This window comes from Heterodontus francisci, chromosome 5, assembly GCF_036365525.1.
Source record: "Heterodontus francisci isolate sHetFra1 chromosome 5, sHetFra1.hap1, whole genome shotgun sequence".
NCBI classification, from domain to species: domain Eukaryota; kingdom Metazoa; phylum Chordata; class Chondrichthyes; order Heterodontiformes; family Heterodontidae; genus Heterodontus; species Heterodontus francisci.
In genome coordinates, this window is record NC_090375.1 from 156,113,310 (window position 1) to 156,133,510 (window position 20,201).

Sequence of the window (20,201 nt, forward strand, 5' to 3'; positions counted from 1 at the left end):
AAATCAGTACCTTGAAACAAGGAAAATTACATTGTTCGATTATCATTACAGAACATAGGTGTTACACAGGAATAAATAGTTGTTTCACGAGTCATTTACATACTCGTAGCAATGGCTGTTGGATGTCAAGCATGATTTATAACATGTATGAAATATTTAGGGTTTCTTTTTTTTATTTAGAGATACAGCACTGAAACAGGCCCTTCGGCCCACCGTGTCTGTGCCGACTATCAACCACCCATTTATACTAATCCTACACTAATTCCATATTCCTACCACATCCCCACCTGTCCCTATATTTCCCTACCACCTACCTATAGTAGGGGCAATTTATAATGGACAATTTACCTGTCAATCTCCAAGTCTTTGGCATGTGGGAGGAAACCGGAGCACCCGGAGGAAACCCACGCAGACACAGGGAGAACTTGCAAACTCCACACAGGCAGTACCCGGAATTGAACCCGGGTCGCTGGAGCTGTGAGGCTGCAGTGCTAACCACTGCGCCACTGTGCCGCCCCATCCTCTCACACTGGGGTCTCATTCTATTTTCTAATACATAATTAGAGGGGGTCCATGCAAAACTGTACTTGTCCCCATTCCATTAATATTTTTGGCCCGCCCTTTTATTGAAGATGCTAAGAGGCAGAGAAAGACCATGGCGATATGAGGAAAGGGCAGGGAAATGGGTTGATAATGTAACATAGGAACAGGAGTAGACCATTCAGCCCCTCAAGCCTGTTTCACCATCCAGGTATAGCATGACTGAACTGTATCTTAACTTTGTTTACCTACCATGGTTCCATACCCTTAATGCCACAACCTAAAATAAAATCTATCAGTCTCAGTTTTGACATTTTCAATTGACCTAATATAAACAGCATTTTGGGGAGACAGTTTTAGATTTTCATTACCCTTTGTGTGAAGAAGTGCTTCCTGGCAGCACTCCTGTATGGCCTAGCTGTAATGTTAATGTAGTAAGTTTCTTCATTTCAATTAGTTTGTTTTTTCTTGTATCCCTGACACTTATGTACTGTGATGACTGATGCAAAGTAAGTATTTAGCAACTAAAATAAAAGCAAAGTACCGCGGATGCGGGAAATCTGAAATAAAAACAGAAAGTGCTGGAAATGCTCAGCAGGTCAGGCAGCATCTGTGGAGAGAGAAGCAGAGTTAACGTTTTAGGTCTGTGACCTTTTATCAGAACTGGCAAAGGTTAGAAATGTAATAAGTTTTAAGCAAGTGAAGCGGCGGACGGGGGGGGAAAGACAACAAAAGGGAAGGTGTGTGATAGGGCAGAGGGCAAGAAAGATTAACTGACATGGAGGTCATGAGGCAAAGGGAATGTGCTAATGGTGTGGTGAAAGACAAAGCATTAGTGCAGAGAGAGTGTTAATGACAGAATAATGAACAGCTCTGCCCAAAAGCACAAACATGAAAACCCAAAGCTTCACTTGCTTAAAACCTATTACATTTCTAACCTTTGCCAGTTCTGATGAAAGGTCACAGACCTGAAATATTAACTCTGCTTCTCTCTCCACAGATGCTGCCAGACCTGCTGAGTATTTCCAGCACTTTTTTTTTGTTTTAGTATTTAGCAAGTTTGCCATTTTCTTATTTTCAATTACAATATCACCTGCATCTGTCTTTAAAGGGTTCACATTACCCTTAGCCACCATCTTCCTCTTAATGTATTCATACACACCTTTAGTGTTATCTTTGCTATCGCTTGTAAGTTTTATTTCTTGTATCCTCTTTTTGCAACACTTGCTCCCTTTTTTAAAATCCCGTTGCTGTTCTTTATATCCTCCCAAACTCCATGGAATCTCCAGTATTCTTTGCATTTGTACAAGCCCTTTCTTTTAGTCTTGTATTATCTCTCATCTCTTTTGTTGAGCAAGGTTGTTTAATTACACAAGTTATGTTCTTGTCCTTTTGGGGGTGGGCGCGATATATAAATCTTGTACCAAATACTTCTTTGAACACCTCCCACTGTTACCTATAATTTTATCTGTTACTATCTGCTGTGGTTAATTGCTGCCTTAACCTTCAAAGTAAGCCTTATCTAAATTTATAACCTTATCTCACCCTTCTCCCTCTCAAACCTAATATTGAATTTAATCATTTTTGCTCACTGTTAGCTAGGTATTCCGTTACTCTTAGATTGTTGACTAATTATGACTCATTATTCATCACTATATTGTTACGACTGACCGCTCCAAAGCCCCAATCAAAATATATGATTATGATTGTGCTGGGAGAAATGCACTGTTAATCAGTCCTGGCCCTCCACACATCGCCTAACATATTTGAAACTTTCCAAATTAAAGTAAGACCCAGCCAAATTGAACCATCTATTAACCCCCAAATGAGGCTACCAAACCAGGTATCTTTAAATCAACAAATTAACTGTATAATTGGAAGAACTAAATTCTTAAACACTATGAAGATATAAACAACATTTAAAATAGAAAAAATTAGAGTCCTTGCAAATTTACAGTCCAATGTTGCTTGAAGTCCTCACCACTGTCTGATGGGGAAAAAAGGTTCTTCCATAGTAGAACAACCCGTAGTCCAATTCCAGCAGTAAGTGATGCTTTCCTTCCTTCAGTGATGGATTTCAACAATTAATAACTTGCAAGCACTTTCAATAGAATCAATCTGACTTTAGAGTTTTTGAGGGATAAAAGATTGTCACATCTAACTTCCCTTCCATGAGTTTAAATTACTAGAGATCTCTGTTTTGGCTTGACTTTTTTTTAGAATTTTGAGAGATAATAATTAAACAGACAAAATTCTCTTCCTTCAGTTTAAATGGCAGAGCGCTCTTCTTTCAGGTGCTAACACCAGCTGTCTGTCTGTGTTCTGTTAGAACAGACTGTCTCAACTAAAAAGTCAGTTCAAAATTGAATTGTAACAAATATATCGTTTGTTGTTCAGTCCCAGTGGCTGTATCCATGGTAATGAGAATGCACCCTTTGAATCGCAGTCTCATGAATTTGGCTGCATCCAAACAACTAAAATGCATTTTCTCTAACTCCTGAGGCTTGCTGGTTCTTAAAGCAGTATGGCTCCTTTTCCAGCCTTAAAGACACACCACATATTCCCAGAAAAAAAACAACAGGACCATGACAATATCTAATATGGCCTGTCCTCCTGTCAGTTCAAAAACATATTGTGGAGTGGGGGGTGGGAATCTTAACCTGGAGGAGTCTGTGAGTTTAGGTGTGGGTGGGGGGTTAAACCTGGCAAAAGTGCGAGCGCATCGGGAAGCTGGCTCCAAGCCATTGACTTCGGAATTTAACTTGAGTGTGTTAGGCCGATTGTGCATAACCCTCTCAGGAGAGGTGGGTTGCCTATTGACATGTGGCAGTTGCTCAATTGGAATGATACTTCAACACAGTTTTAAGTTTAACATCGCATCCATGAGTTTTCCAGGCTTCCTAAAACTTGTCATTGAAAGCAAGGCAAGGACACAACAGCATTTGAGGGTGCTGATTAAAACTCATTGAAATACTGCAATAAATACTCAGTACTCACAGCTTTTTTTTAATCTTCTAGTGGAAAGGGTTTGTTCACAGTACTTTTGCTGAAATTTTACTTTCCTACGCTTTGGAGGTTTCCTGAATGACCTCAGGATGGGTAGCACCTTGGCTGCCTTCTATTGGACTCAGACAAGGAGCAGTTTGACCAGCACCAGCAATAGCACCTGCATGAGCAGCAGCCTACCATTGAGAGACCTGGTGCTGGACAGCAGCGAGTGGAATAGCAGAGGGGTGTAGCTTATAGGAGGCACTCTCTTCGACACACGGTGTTACAGGCAGAGCCTGAGTTTCCTTGACATGATGGAACAGCAGTGCTTCAGGAAACTCAAGTTGTTGTGTCAGGTGGTGGCAGATATCTCCAGCCTCCTGGAAGACCTGCTCACTGCTCGATCTGGCAGCTACAAGTTACCAGTAGCTGTCAAAGTGATCACCGGCATCAATTCTTTTGACTCCAGATCTTGCCAGGGCTCTGCCGTAGACGTATCCAGGATCTCCCAGTTAGTGACCCACAAATATATAAGATGTGTGACTGATGGATTGTTTGCCAGGGCTGGGAATTATGTGAAATTCACCTGCGATGACACCACATTGAATCAGTGTGCGCTCTGGTTTATGTTTCTGGTTGGCTTCCCACAGGTGTAGGGCATCATTAACTGCATACAGGTGGCAATTCACATACCCCAGTTCAACTAGGAGTGTTCATGAATTGTAAGGGCTTCCACTCTATCAGTGAGTAGCTGGTATGCAACCACAAAAAGATATTTGTGCAGGTGTGTGCAAGATAACCAGTGAGCTCCCAAGATGCTTTCATCCTGAGACAGTCCAAATTCCTTGACCTTTTTGGATCTGCAAGCAGACTTAAGAGGTGGCTGCTCGTAGACCAGGGAATACCCACTTCAAACTTGACCGATGATGCCCATCAGAAACCCAACCAGTGAAGCTCAACAGCACTATAATTAATACCATATGACCTCCAGATTTCAGACAAGCCATCAGCATTCTGAAGATGCACTTCAGCGACTTAGACAGATCTGGAAGCTCTTGCAGTAACCATCAGCCAAGGTTTCTAGAATGGTCATGACATGCTGTCTTCTGCGCAACATTGCACCATCCCTTGCACATCCCCCTTTTGGTTGCTGTCAATTCATGTCTTCCCATTCGTCATCAAGCAACTTAAAAGGTTAAAAGGCAACTTGCCACCCAGCATCCAAGAATGGGCAAGATGGGAAAATTGATATGATTCCACTGAAGAACGGAACCTTCACAACATAACATTTTTTCATAACCTTTATGCAACTACAAACCTTTACTCTTCATTTTCCTACTACTCCCTGTGACTTCAGCAGAGGTAGCGGCAGACTGCTCAGATCCCTGCTCTGACGCTGAGATGCTCTTGACTGGAGACCTTTGGGATTTGGAGCCTGTGGGGGCCTGCCAAAGACTGAGCAACCTGCATCAGTGCAGGGGCAAATTCAGTCATCGGGGTAGAAGGCATCGTGGCAGTACTGACTGAGGCGAGGTGTGGAGGCAACGGGTGAGAACTGGAAGCCCTTGGAGTGTGGAGTCTCCACTTCTATGTCCCCTTTTGTCATCATCCCTCTCGTGGACCAGCCACACTTCACTGCTACCACTCTGCTGGAGATTTTGGTGCAGATCAGTGTGGTGCTGTGAGGCCAAGGCCAAGACTAAGGTATCTGTTATCCTATTTAAGGTGGCAGACTTGCTGGCATTTAAAAAAATTTATTCATGGGATGTGGGCATGGCTGGCTAGGCCAGCATTTATTGCCCCATCCCTAATAGCCCTTGAGCAGGTGGTGGTGAGCTGCCTTCTTGAACCGCTGCAGTCCATGTGAGGTAGGTATACCCACAGTGCTGTTCGGAAGGGAGTTCCCAGATTTTGACCCAGCGACAGTGAAGGAAAGGCAATATAGTTCCAAGTCAGGATGGTGTGTGACTTGGACGGGAACTTGCAGGTGGTGGTGTTCCCATGCATTTGCTGCTCTTGTCCTTCTAGGTGGTAGAGGTCGCAGGTTTGGAACGTGCTGTCTAAGGAGCCTTGGTGAGTTGCTGCAGTGCAGTGTAGATGGTACACACTGCTGCCACTGTGCATCAGTGGTGGAGGGAATGAATGTTGGTAGATGGGTGCCAATCAAACGGGCTGCTTTGTCCTGGATGGTGTCGAGTTCTTGAGTGTTGTTGGAGCTGCATCCATCCAGGCAAGTGGAGAGTATTTCATCACACTCCTGACTTGTGCCTTGTAGATGGTGGACAGGCTTTGGGGAGTCAGGAGGTGAGTTACTCACCACAGGATTCCTAGCCTCTGACCTGCTCTTGTAGCCACAGTATTTATATGGCTACTCCAGTTCAGTTTCTGGTCAATGGTAGCCCCTAGGATGCTGATAGTGGGGGATTCAGCAATGGTAATGCCATTGAACGTCAAGGGGAGATGGTTAGATTCTCTCTTGTTGGAGATGGTCATTGCCTGGCACTTGTGTGGCGCGAATGTTACTTGCCACTTATCAGCCCAAGCCTGGATATTGTCAAGGTCTTGCTGCATTTCTACATGGACTGCTTCAGTATCTGAGGAGTCACGAATGGTGCTGAACATTGTGCAATCATCAGCGAACATCCCCACTTCTGACCTTATGATGGAAGGAAGGTCATTGATGAAGCAGCTGAAGATGGTTGGGCCTAGGACACTACCCTGAGGAACTCCTGCAGTAATGTCCTGGAGATGAGATGATTGACCTCCAACAACCACAACCATCTTCCTTTGCACAAGGTATGACGCCAACCAGCTGAGAATTTTCCCCTGATTCCCATTGAGTTCAGTTTTTCTAGGACTCCTTGATGCCATACTCGGTCAAATGCTGTTGTCAAGGGCAGTCACTCTCCAGAGAAAGTGCAAATATGATTTGCAAGGATGATACCAGAAAAGAGAGGATACAACTATCAATAAAAACTGAACAGGCTTTGGCTCTTTTCTCTAGAAAAGAGAAAACCGAGAGGTGGACTGGTGGAGGTTTTTACAGTTTTGAAGAGGTTTTACAGGGTAGACATAGAGGGGATGTTTCCATCTGTGGGGAAGTCCACTACTAAGGGCCATAAATAGCAGACAGACACCAATAAAAGCAATAAGGAATTCAAGAGAAGCTTCTTTACTCAGGGAGTGATGAGAATGTGGAACTCACTACCACACGGAGTGGTTGAAGTCAATAGTATATATCTATTTATGGGTAAGCTAGATAAGTACATGAGGGAGAAAGGAATTGAGGATATATTGATTGGGTGAGATGAGGTAATGTGGGAGAAGACACATGTGGAGAATAAATACCCGCATAGACTGAATGGCCTATTTCTGCGCTGTAGAATTTGATGAAGTATTTATCGTACCTTAACACTATTAATGATCTGGGCTTTGCTCTCACCCTTTTAGTCTGATCCCATTTCTACGATAATTACTGTCACAAGAGAGGGTTGTTAGTCCTTCAACATTAACTTCTGTGTGATTCTGGCCAAGTGGTTTATTCAATAACAAGTTTTAATATAAATTGATTCAATGTTATTAAAGTGCAGCTGTCTTCAGATTACATTAAATTACAAGCAAGCAATACAACCTGGTTCCTAAGGCCCAGAATAATCAGTTCTGGCTCTCTAGGCTGCCTGCTTGGCTTTGGACATCTGACCTTTCTGAGAATTTTGACTTCTGGATGGAGGATTGGAGGATGCTTTATCTTGATACTATTCAGCTGCCATGGGTTGCATCTACTCATCCTTTGGAATGTGTAGGCATTCCTTTTATCTGTTTCTTATTGTCTTGTGTGTTATCTGCTTTAGCAGTCTTTCAATGCTCTCAGTTACTATAGCATATTGGTGTCTCAGAAACAGTGCCCTTATCTAGCTGCCTGATTCCCTTGACTTGGGTGTTATAATTTTGAAACCTCAGCATTCTCTGTCTTTTAACTTTGAAAATGTCTTTTTGTTCAAATACAGAAAGAAGACTCAACTTCCCCCTCCTACCATTGACTCTTGCCTTCATGCTAAAATGTCTGGAGCTAAGCAATGAACATTTAGTTTTAAACCATATTAATGAAATATCCTAACTTTATCTTGAAGCTACTTGCACTTTTATTTTTATTTCTGCCTGAGCCCTCCTCATTCAGAGGGCAGCCGCAGCTGAAGAGTTTGTACCACCACAGACATGGCAGGCCAAATGGCTTTTCTCTGTACTGCAATTTCTATATATCTGATTGTTTATGTTAGAAGGAGGTGGATCATCAAACACTAAGGCTAAGAGGTTTAGCAAACCTAGCCCCAAGCTGCTGACTGCGAACAGCCCAGGGTATGTGTGTGCCGTGACTGTTTTTCAAAAAATTAAATGCAAAAAAACCAGAAGCAATCTCCTACTCTACTTGCTGCAGGAATTCAAACAGTGAGTGTGGTTACTTGAAATTACTAGCAGGAATGAAGAATCCTCTGTTACAGGAAGCATAGAACTTTATGCTGGCAAAATTGTGGGGGAGGGGTGACATGCAGCTACTGCTCCTGTAGGTCGCAGTTCAAGAATAGTATAAAAAGGCTTTATCTTCACATTCCCCCATACCCAACTCTTCCCAATTTATAATAATTACTTTGCCTTTAATGAACGATAAATTACATTTGTACACAAATTAGGAACATCTATAGTGTGCTCCTGTCTGGAGGGATAGCCTTTATCTTAATATATGTACCTGTGTAGCTCTGTAGTTCTGAATGCTCCTTCATCTTATCAGAAACGTGTTGCAGGATACAGCTGCAAAGTATAACGGTAGCTGTAAGAGAAACAAAACACAATCCTGTTAAATTAGAGGAATTCTGATTAAAACAAAAAACATGGAATATTGTGACCTTTGAATTTATGAAAACTGTCACGTTACTGCTCTCCCTTGTGACCATTGTGCTTATCCCAAAGCTATCAGCGGTAGGAAATTAGTTCGAAATTACACCATGGAAACAGGCATTTGGTCTTAACAGTTTGGTGTTCATCCTCCACAGTGCTCAGCCTGTTTGCACATAGAAACGTAGGAATAGGTGAAGGCCTTTCGTCCCTTGAGCCTGTTCTGCAATTTAGTGAGATCATGGCTGATCTGTGATTTAACTCCATATACTTTTCCCCATATCCCTTGATACCTTTAGCTAATAGAAATCCATCAATGTCAGATTTTAAATTACTACTTGACCAAACATCAATTGCTGTTTGCGGAAGAGAGTTCCAGACAAACTTCTACCAGCCTTTGTGTGTAGAAATGTTTCCTAATTTCACTCCTGAAAGGTCTGGCTCTGATCTTTAGACTATGTCCCCTAGTCCTAGACTTCCCAATCAGGGGAAATAGACGGCTGGATTTTAAGAGCCTGCCGCCGATCTTGGCGGCGAGTGCAAAAAATGGCAGCCCCTCCGCCAAAGAGCAGTCGCTATTTCCACCAGTGTGGCGCCGTGTTTCCCCGGACAGGGATCTTTGGTACAGGACTGCTGGCCGCCACACCGCATATTGGGGGGGCCCTCAAGATCACAGGCACGTCTATTTAAATTTAATAATTTTATTGATTTGAATATTTAAATTGTGGTACTGTCACCCGGCGGCAGGGAGTCTACCACGGAGCCTCACCACCACCAAGAGGAGTGGGCTGGGCCCTCACGGCGTTGAGATCCATGGCGGGCTTCATCTGGGACCATATTCAGGCCACCCACCGCCACCCCCCTCCCCCCCCCCACCCCCGTCACAGAACCTGGCATCTGGGGGAGAACAAAATCCAGCCCAGAGAGTCTGTAAAGATTGGAAAAAGCAGCTGTGGAGAGAGGCTGCAAAGTGTGGAAGAAGCGGCTGTGAGGAGAGGCCACTCTAGTAGGGAAGAATCTGAAAAAATTTCAAAGTTTCAAAAAGTGGCGTCAGAGAGTGGTGGAGCCCAGGGACTGACAGCTGAGTGATTAATTTATTTTAAAATTAACTAAATAGTTGATACCAACATTAAGGGGTTCTGACTTTTCATTAAATTAAAATCTGACATATGTAAATAATAAAATAAAGGAGTTAATAAACAAGAAGCAGAGCAGACTAAAAGAGTAGGAACTGGAGCAGTTTAGAAAGGAGTCCCTAATTTTAATTTGATAGTTTATTAATTAAGTAAATAAAACTAGATTAAATAGGGTTGGCAGTGCAGGTAGTGTGTCAAAATTGCAGCATGTGGGAGTTCGTGGAGAGCTTTTTGATCTCAGACAACCACATCTGCAGTAGGTGTCTGCATCTCAAGGAGCTTCAGCTCGGAGTTGTTGACCTGAAGTCTGAGGTGCAGACATTGCGAGGCATCAGGGAGGGGGAGAGTTACCTGGACAGGAGTTAGTCACACCTGTTAGGTTAGATAATGGTACACGATTGGTTAATGATCATGGACGGGAGGTTGTAACCGTGATTCAGGTCGGTAAGGGGACCCCAGGTGCTGTGGTGGAGGAGCCTCTGCCTTTGCCCTTATATAATATGTACAAAGCTCTTGCTGCCTGTGTGCAAGAGGGCAAAGTCTACAGGGTGGATGAACAATCTGATATGGCACCTTTGTACAGGAGCCACAGCTAGACTATTGTGTACAGTTCTGGGCACCACACTAAACTAAGGATGTGATTGCACTGGGGAGGGTGCAGTGGAGATTCACCAGGATGTTGCCTGGGCTGGAACATTTCAGCTATGAAGAGAGACAGAAAAGGCTAGGGTTGTTTTCCTTAGAGCAGAGAAGGCTGAGGGGGGACCTGATTGAGGTATACAAAATTATGATGGGCATTGATAGGTGAGATAGGAAGAAACTCTTTCCTTTAGCAGACAGGTCAATAACCAAGGGGCATAGATTTAAGGTAAGAGGCAGGAGGTCTAGAGGGGATTTGAGCAAACATTATTTCACCCAGAGTGTGGTTGGAATCTGGAACACACTGCCTGAAGGGGTGGAGGCAGGAACCCTCACAACATTTAAGAAGTATTTAGATGAGCACGTGAAACGCCATACCATTCAAGGATATGGACCGTGCTGGAAAATGGGATTAGAATAGTTAGGTGCTTGATGGCCAGCACAGACATGATGGGCCGAAGGGCCTGTTTCTGTGCTGTATAACTCTATGAGCTGAATTTTACCCCATCCCAGCTGGTCAATTGGTGGTGTGGGGGCGGCGTAAAATTGAGCAGGAGGCTCCGGGAGGCCTACCCGCCCTGCTCCCGCCTCCGGTCGACTTTACGGTGGTTAGGTGTGGGGGGAAACGACTCGCCCGCCCGATGCCAATCAAAGTCATTAAGTGGCCACTTAACGGCCACTTAAGTGCCCACGCCTGCCTCCACGGGTATTTTACCCGTGGCAGGCAGGCATGCTGGGGACGTGAAAGGCCGCCCAGCAATAGCTGCCAGTCTTTCTGCGCCCCAGGGTGAGGGGAGGTGGGGGGGCATGGCAGTCAGGCACAGGGTGCCCGATTGAGGGCCATCCCCACCTCCTAACCCATCCCTGGGACCCAAGACACCACCCCCCCCCAAACTACCACTCCAGCCTCACCAGGGAAGGACCGATCCCCCTATTGAGGCATGCCCAACTCACTCACTCTCCAGGGTCCATGGCGTCGGCTGGGCTGCAGTCCCAGCAGTGGCCACCGCTCCCGGTGTCGCTGCTGGGACTAAGAGTTGCCGGCCCGCTGATTGGCCGGCAGCTCACTGAGGCGGGACCTGCTCCCTCAAGTGGGCGCAAGTCCCGCCTCGGGACAATTAAAGCCCGGGGACCCGTAAAATATGGGACAGATCCCCAGGCGAGGCGGAAGTAGGCTCGACACCGACTTTCACGTCAGTGGCGAATTCCCGTCCGCTCAAGGTAAAATTCAGCCCAATGACTCGATGAGACCATTCAAATGGCACATGTGAAATGGAATGTGGTAGTGATAGGGGACAGTATAAACAGGGTTAGCGGGAGTTCCGAATGTTGTTTGGCTTGCCCGATGCCAGGATTAAAGATATCTCCTCGAAGCTGGAGAAGAACATGGAGTGATGGGGTGGGCGGTGCTGAAAGAGTTTGAGGATTTAGGGTCCAAATTAAAACTCAGAACCTTACAGATAATATTCTCAGGATTGTTAACTAAGCCACGTACAAATTGGCAATAGGACAAACAAATTAGAAGGTTAAATACATGGCTGAAAAATGTGGTGTGGGAGGGAGGCGTTTCACACATGGGTCACTGGCAGCAGTACTGGGGAAAAAGGGAGCTGCACTGTTAGGATAGGCTCTACTTAAACTGGACTGGGATGAGTATCCTGGTGAATCAAGTAACTAGTTCAGTAGGTAGGACTTTAAAGTAATGAAGGATGGGTGGGAGGATTCCGGAAAGCAGTAAGAGAAATGCCAAGACTGTACAGTAGCCTAATGATTTGGGTAAAAATAAGCAGAAAGGGCCAGAGAGCTTGACAAAAGGTAAAAGGGCAATAGTGACAAAGGTAGCATCAGGGAAAAATGGAAAAGGTTGAAGCTAAAGGCACTATGGGCTGAATTTTTCCAGGCCCACAGAGGCGAGTTCGGAGGTGAGACCGGGAGCAAAGTTGTAAAATAGGGCATCGGTCGGCCACCCGACAAGTACCCATCTCCGAGCGATCTTGCCAGAAGCGGGGTCAAACGTGGCAGAAGTGGCGGGTAACCAATTAGACCCATTAATGACCAAATGGGGGAAAGGTGATGGCGTCGCCAGGATCTTCCCGATGTCGGACAGGGCCCCACTGAGGCTGGAGGGATGCAGTTAATTAACTCACTCACCCCAGCAAGGACACACTAGGATGTGATGGGCTGCAAGCCATCCTGTGGAGGGGTTTCTCCTCCACAGTAATGGCCTGACATCTGTGGCTATGTGTGTTTTATAATTTTTCACAATGCTGCTCAGAGCACCTCCATTTTGAGATGCCCTCTTCATCTCCTGCCTGCCTCAGCATCGCCCACCTCCTGGTGGGGCTGTCGGCCGACCATCGCTGTGGTCCCTCCTATTGGGCCTCCTGCTTCCCTGGTCCACCTGCCATCCTTAATTGGACAGAGGTCCCAGAGACGGCTTCTTCATTGACCAAGTCTGGGAAGATCGTGACCAACATCCAGCCACAGCCATTTCTGGGTTCCCGACCTGGAATTGAGGCCAACTTCGGGACTGCGACCCAACTGGGAAAATTCAGCTCTATATGTTGATGCATGAAACATTCTCAATAAAATAGATAAATTAACAGCACAGATAGAAATTAATGGGTTTGATCTAATAGCCATTAAGGAGACATGTTTGGATAGTGACTAGGGTTGGGACTTAAATAATCGAGGATACTTGACGTTTAGAAGAGATAGGCAAAATGGAAAAGGATGAGGGGCAGCCCTTACAATCTAGGAAGGGATAAAGACAGTAGAAAGAAAGGATCTTAGCTTGGAAAATCAAGATGTAGAATCAGTGTGGGTGAACTTAAGGATGACCAAGAAATTGATAAAGAGAAAAGAAGATATAAGAGTGAACTTAGCGAGAGACATAGAAGATTTCGAAAGCTTCTGCAGGTCACTAGTTCTCAAAGGGTGATCCGGTCCATGAGGGTCCTCCAGGTGGTCCGTGGGTTGGTCCAAATTGCAAGTCACTGATGTGCAATGCCATGGTCAAAGCCATATGAGAGAACAGGCCAAGACCCTCACCCCACCACTTGCATGGCGTTACACAACCAGATCGACTCCCGCATACAGAGCACAAGTCGTCATATGTGTGAGCAACAACAATGTAGTTTTACAAGCAAGTTTTATATTAATGTTGATTTTGTTTGATTATTGACATTGCAGCCAGCGGGGACGTCATCCAACTGCGCCAACCTGCGCACATGCGCAAATGGGCTCCTGCTCTCTGTGCGTGTGCTGCGTTCCGCATTGCCAGGACCGGTTGGCGCATGCGCGGATGACGTCATCAGCAAAATTGCCAGGACTGGTACACGCATGCCCAGATGATGACATTGCATAACGCGGGAGAGAGAGCCAGCGGGGAAGCGGGGAGAGAGTGGGGTGTGGGGGAGAAGCAGGGAGAGAGTGGGGTGTGGGGGAGAAGCGGGGAGAGAGCGAGGTGTGGGGGAGAAGCGGGGTTTGGGGGAGAGAGTGGGGAGAGAGTGGGGTGTGGGGGAGAAGCGGGGAGAGAGTGGGGTGTGGGGGAGAAGCGGGGAAAAAGCGAGGTGTGGGGGAGAAGCGGGGTGTGGGGGAGAAGCGGGGACAGAGTGGGGTGTGGGGGAGAAGCGGGGTGTGGGGGAGAAGCGGGGTGTGGGGGAGAAGCGGGGAGAGAGCGGGGTGTGGGGGAGAAGCAGGGAGAGAGCGGGGCGTGGGGGAGAAGTGGGAGAGAGTGCGGTGTGGGGGAGAAGCAAGAGAGAGTGGGGTGTGGGGGAGAAGCGGGAGAGAGTGGGGTGTGGGGGAGAAGCGGGGAGAGAGTGGGGTGTGGGGGAGAAGCGAGAGAGAGTGGGGTGTGGGGGAGAAGCGGGGAGAGAGCGAGGTGTGGGGGAGAAGTGGGGTGTGGGGGAGAAGCGGGGAGAGAGTGGGGTGTGGGGGAGAAGCGGGGAGAGAGTGGGGTGTGGGGGAGAAGCGGGGTGTGGGGGAGAAGCGGGGAGAGAGTGGGGTGTGGGGGAGAAGCGGGGAGAGAGCGAGGTGTGGGGGAGAAGCGGGGTGTGGGGGAGAAGCGGGGAGAGAGTGGGGTGTGGGGGAGAAGCGGGGAGAGAGTGGGGTGTGGGGGAGAAGCGGGGTGTGGGGGAGAAGCGGGGAGAGAGTGGGGTGTGGGGGAGAAGCGGGGAGAGAGCAGGGCGTGGGGGAGAAGTGGGAGAGAGTGGGGTGTGGGGGAGAAGCGGGAGAGAGTGGGGTGTGGGGGAGAAGCGGGAGAGAGTGGGGTGTGGGGGAGACGTGGGGAGAGAGTGGGGTGTGGGGGAGAAGCGGGAGAGAGTGGGGTGTGGGGGAGAAGCGGGAGAGAGTGGGGTGTGGGGGAGAAGTGGGGAGAGAGCGGGGTGTGGGGGAGAAGTGGGGAGAGAGTGGGGTATGGGGGAGAAGTGGGGAGAGAGTGGGGTGTGGGGGAGAAGCGGGAGAGAGTGGGGTGTGGGGGAGAAGCAGGGAGAGAGCGGGGTGTGGGGGAGGAGCGGGGAGAGAGTGGGGTGTGGGGGAGGAGCGGGGAGAGAGCGGGGTGTGGGGGAGAAGTGGGGAGAGAGCGGGGTGTGGGGGAGAAGTGGGAGAGAGCGGGATGTGGGGGAGAAGCGGGAAGAGAGCGGGGTGTGGGGGAGAAGCGGGGAGAGAGCGGGGCGTGGGGGAGAAGCGGGGTGTTGGGGAGAATTCCCCCCCCTTGATCTCCCGCTCTCTCCGGCCATTCCCCGCAATCCCCCCCCACCCGCATGCCCGCTCTCTCCGTCCATTCCCCCCCCTCATGCTCTCTCCAGCCATTCTGCCCACCTGCCCGTTCTTTCTGGCCATTCCCCACCACCCGCCCTCCACCCCTGCCCGCTCTCTCCGGCCATTCCCCAGCCAGCCTGATCTCTCCGGTCATTGTGTGCTGCCATGTGTTTACATTGCCTATGTGTGATTATTTGAGCAGCACTATCTTTAGTCCTGGCAGCTGCCTGAACGTTGCTCACTGTGAACAGGCTGCATTTGTGCATGTGCCAGTGCAGCGCCATCTAGTGGCTGCGTTGTCAGCAAACGCAGCCTTATATAAATGTAAGATAAGTATTCGTTTCTCAGAAGAAGATTATTTTGCTGATTTTACAAAACATATTAGAATGTTTCAAATAATGTCTCTTGTAGTATTAATGTTTATAATATGAAAATGTCAACACTTCTGTTTCTGACATGAATTAATAATTTAATTACGATATTTAATAAAATAAATGTGCATAAATTTATTACATTTAACAGTGAAAAAGCAACAAAATATTAGTTTTCATAAGTTCCCATGAATTCTGATGAGTTTTTTTGCGGTGGCAGCAGAAGCAGGTGGAGTAGGACCAGTAGGTGATCCGCAGGGTCTATTGCTCCACCTAAGTGATATGCTGATGAAAAAGTTTGAGAACCACTGCTATAGGTATGAGAAAAATACAAAATGGGTGAAAGTAAACATGGGTCCATTAGAGGCAGAAACAGGAGAAATTATAATGGGAAATAGGAAATGACTGACATTAAACAAATGCTTTGTATCTGTCTTCACGGTAGAAGAAACAAAAAGCATTCTGGAAATAGTGGGGAATCAAGGGTCCAGCAAGAATGAGGAATTTGGAAAAATTAGTATTAGTAAAGAAATATTCCTGGAGAAATTAATGGGACGAAAAGTTGACAAATCCCCTGGACCTCATGGTCTGCATTCTAGGGTTTTAAGGGGTAGCTACAGAAATAGTGAATGCATTGGTCTTAAGCTTCCAGAATTCCATAGATTCCAGAATGTTCCCATGATTGGAAGGTAGCAAATGTAACCCAGCTATTCAAGAAAGGAGGGAGAGAAAATAGGGAACTATCAACCACTTAGGCTGACATCAGTAGTAGGGAAAATACTGGAATCTGTGATTAGGGACTTGGTAACAGGGCACTTTGAAAATCATAGTATGATTAGATAGTCAACATGGATTTAAGAAAGGAAAATCATGTTTGACAAATCTGTTAGAGTTCTTTGAGGATGTAACAAGAAGGGTAGCTATGGGGGAACCAGTGGATGTAGTGTATTTGGATTTTCAAAAGCATTCGATAAGGTGCCACACAAGAGGTTATTACACAAAACTGGGGTTCATGGGATGCAAGTAATGTATTAGCATGGTTTGAGGATTGGTTTAACAGACAGAACAGAGAGTAGAAATAAATGAATCATTTTCGTGTTGGCAGGTTGTAACTAATAGGGTACAGATGTATCAGTGCTTGGGCCTCTGCTATTTACAATCTATATCAATGACTTAGATGAAGGGACCCAATGCATTGTATCCAAGTTTGCCAACAGGGCCAAGTTAGGTGGGAATGTTTGCTGTGAGGAGGATGCAGAGACTGCAAAGGGATACTGACAGGTTAAGTGAGTTGTGCATGGAATATAATATGGGGAATTGTGAAGTTATCTACTTTGCAAGGCAAAATAGAAAAGCAGAATATTTTTTAAATGGTGAGAGACTGGGAAATGTGACTATTCAGGTAGACTTGTACATGAATCATGGAAAGTTAACATGCAGGTAGCAAGCAATCTGGAAAGCAAGTGGTATGTTAGCCTTTATTTCAAAGGGATTAGAGTATAACAGTAAAGAAGTCTTGCTTCAATTTTATAGGCCCTTGGTGAGACTGTGCCTGGAGTACTGTGTACAGCTTTGGTTTCCTTACCTAAGGAAGGATATACTTCCCTTAGAGGGAGTACAATGAAGGTTTACTAGACCAGTTCTTGAGATGAGGGGATTGCCCTACGAGGAGGGATTGAGTAGACTAGGGCTATAGTCCCTAGAGTTCAGAAGAATGAAAGGTGATCTCATTGAAACATATAAAATACTTAAGCACTTGACGGGGTAGATGCTGGGGATGTGTTCCCCCTCACTGATGAATGAAGAATTTTTTTATTCCTTCTTGGAATGTGAGCACCTCTGGCTAGGCCAGCATTTATTGCCCATCAGCAATTGCCCTTGAGAAGGTGGTGGTGAGTCGCCTTCTTGAACTGCTGCAGTCCATGTGATGGAGGTACGTACACAGTGCTGTTAGGAAGGGAGTTCCAGGATTTTGACCCAGCAACAGTGAAAGAACGACGATATAGTTCCAAGTCAGGATGGTGTGTGTGATTTGGAGGGGTCTTCCCATGCGTCTGCTGCCCTTGTGCTTCTAGGTGGTTACTGGTTTGGAAGGTACTGTCTAAGGAGCCTTGGCAAGTTGTTGCAGTGCATCTTGTACATGGTACACACTGCTGCCACCATGTGCCAGTGGTGGAAGGGGTGATGATCAAGCGGGCTGCTTTGTCTTGGATGGTGTGAAGCTTCTTGAGTGTTATTGGAACTGCAGTCATCCAGACAAGTAGAGAGTATTCCATCAAATACCTGACTTGTGCCTTGTGGACAGACTTTAGGGAGTCGGGAGGTAAGTTACTGCAGAATTCCCAGTCTCTGACCTGCTCATTTGCCACAGTATTTCTGTGACTGGTCAGTTCAGTTTCTGGTCAAGGGTAACCTGCAGGATGTTGATAGTGAGGGATTCAGCAATGATAATGCCATTGAATGGCAAGGGGAGATGTTTAGATTCTTAGATGGTCATTGCCTGGCACTTGTGTGGTGTGAATGTTTCTTGCCACTTATCAGCCCAAGCCTGAATATTGTCCAGGTCTTACTGAAGCAGTCTATGCCCACATGCAGCATATGAGAAGTTGCAAATGGCACTGAACACTGTGCAATCATCAGCAAACATCCCCACTTCTGACCATATGTTGGAGGGAAGGTTATTGATGAAACAGCTGAAGATAGTTGTGCCTTGGACACTGCCCTGAGGAGCTCCTGCATTGATGTCCTGTGGCTGAGATGATTGGTGTCCAACAACCACAACCATCTTCCTTTGTAAAAGTAAAATACTATGGATACTGGAAATCTGAAATAAAAACGGAAAGTGCTGGAAATATTCAACAGGTCTGGCAGCATCTGTGGAGAGAGAAATAGAGTTAACATTTCAGGTCCATGACCTTTAAGTGAATAGTTAAGGCCCCAACTTAGATTCCTGTGGGATGTCACCAGTCACATCCAGCCAATTAGAGTGACTGGCCATTATCCCTACTCTCTGTCTTCTGCCATTCAGTCAATCTCTTAACTAGGTCAATTTTATGAACTTCAACTTTAGCTAACAGTCTCTTATGAGGTACTTTATCAAATGCCTTTGGAAGTCCATATATATAAACATGCATAGACATTCCCCAGTCCACTTCTTTATGCATCTCTTCAAAAAATGTAAACAGATTTGTCAGGCATGACCTTACCCTTTACAAATCCGTGCTGACTCTATCTGATGAACGGAAAATTTTTAAGGTGTCCAGTCACTCTATCCTTAATTATAGATGCTAATAATTTCTCGACAACAGATGCTCGGCTAACTGGTCTATAATTCCTTGGTTTCCCTCGCTGACCTTTCGTAAATATCGGAGTGACATGTGCATGTTTCAAGTCTAAAAGAATGGTTCCTGAATTGAGAGAACTTTGGAAGATTATACTTCGGGCATCTGCAATGTTCTCACCTACTTCCTTGAAAATCCTGGGATGGAAAAACATCTGGTCCTGGGCATGCCCTTTTGTTGGCTCTAGGACATATTGCTGCATAGAACTATCCTGGATACACTGAAGAAATTCATTACCTTCCTGACGTGCTAGCCTGCTTATCCCAATGTATACGCATCTTAAAGTCCTCCATTGAAACCACTTTGCCTTTACTACATGCTTGTCTAATCACAGCATTTCTATAATCTACCAGTTCACAGGTATCACCAGGGGGCCTATCTACAACTCCCGCAATAGTGGAAATTCCTTTTCTATTTCTTAATTTTACCCATAAAGTCTCCACTGCCTGCTTATCGTTTATTACAACTTATCTTATCATGGAAGAGATTTCATCCTTAATCACTAAGGCTACTCCTTCCCTTCTACTATTTCACCTATCTTTCCTTAAACCTTATAACTTGATATATTTATTTCCCAATCCTGACTATCTTGCAGCCGTGTCTCAGTAATGGCCTCATGCCATGTCCTCCAAGTTGCATTTGTGCCCACAGTTCATTCATTTTGTTCCGTATACTCTTCGTGCTTGTATAAAGATCATTTATTTGGGTCACACACACTAACCTGTATCTGTGTTCTAATTCTTTATTCACACTTTTTTATTTCTCTCTCCTGGTTTAATTACTTTACATGTTTTAGTTTTCCCTTTACCTATAGTGTATAAAGCGCAATTTCTGACTGTTACTCTACTCACTTCCCTTTCACTTAATTTTGAGTTATTATTAAGACTATCTTTTCCAGCTAAGCCCTCTGCCGCACTTTCTAATTTAAAGTCCTTGTGACTGCCCTATTTATCATTTCTGCTAGGACCCTGGTTGCAGCCTAGTTCAGGTGGAGCCCATCCCATCGGTACAATTCCTTCCTGCCAGTAACACATGGAAAATATAAAGTGTCCCATGTAATGAAGCATTGCATATTTATGTGCATAGGTAGAGTTCAAGACCCAGTGTCTGCTTCTCCAAGTGAAAATCAGGATGGATTTAAACCTCTCACATTAACCGAGGTCAGTCCATGCAGATCGCGCAAAAATTTAAGAGTGAAAAATAAACGAACAATCAGATTGTGTTTCCATCTCACTGCAGTGTGACTGTTGGAATTGATTGGATGTCTTCAAAAGTAGGAAGGCACAGTGGAAGATGAGAGGCCATGACAGACCAGGATGAGAATATTGTGACATGAGTTTAATGGCTGCGTTTACTAGATCTAGACCAACAAGAAGCATAAAGCAATACATTTTAATTTATACAACTTACAGACCGTACACACATTGTCAATTATCCATATGATGTAAGAGCCGGTATTACATTTCCCCCGTGAGTTAGAACCAGCTCTCCTTGACTTTCCATTTATCCGTGATTGACTAACACTTATCTTACAA

At 45.8% G+C, this 20,201-nt stretch overlaps 1 protein-coding gene across 2 annotated transcripts in view; it reads left to right on the forward strand.

Moving 5' to 3' along the window:
* Positions 1-20,201, forward strand: part of itga9 (integrin, alpha 9) — a 550,508-nt gene that overhangs the window by 205,725 nt on the left and 324,582 nt on the right. The window lies entirely within an intron of this gene.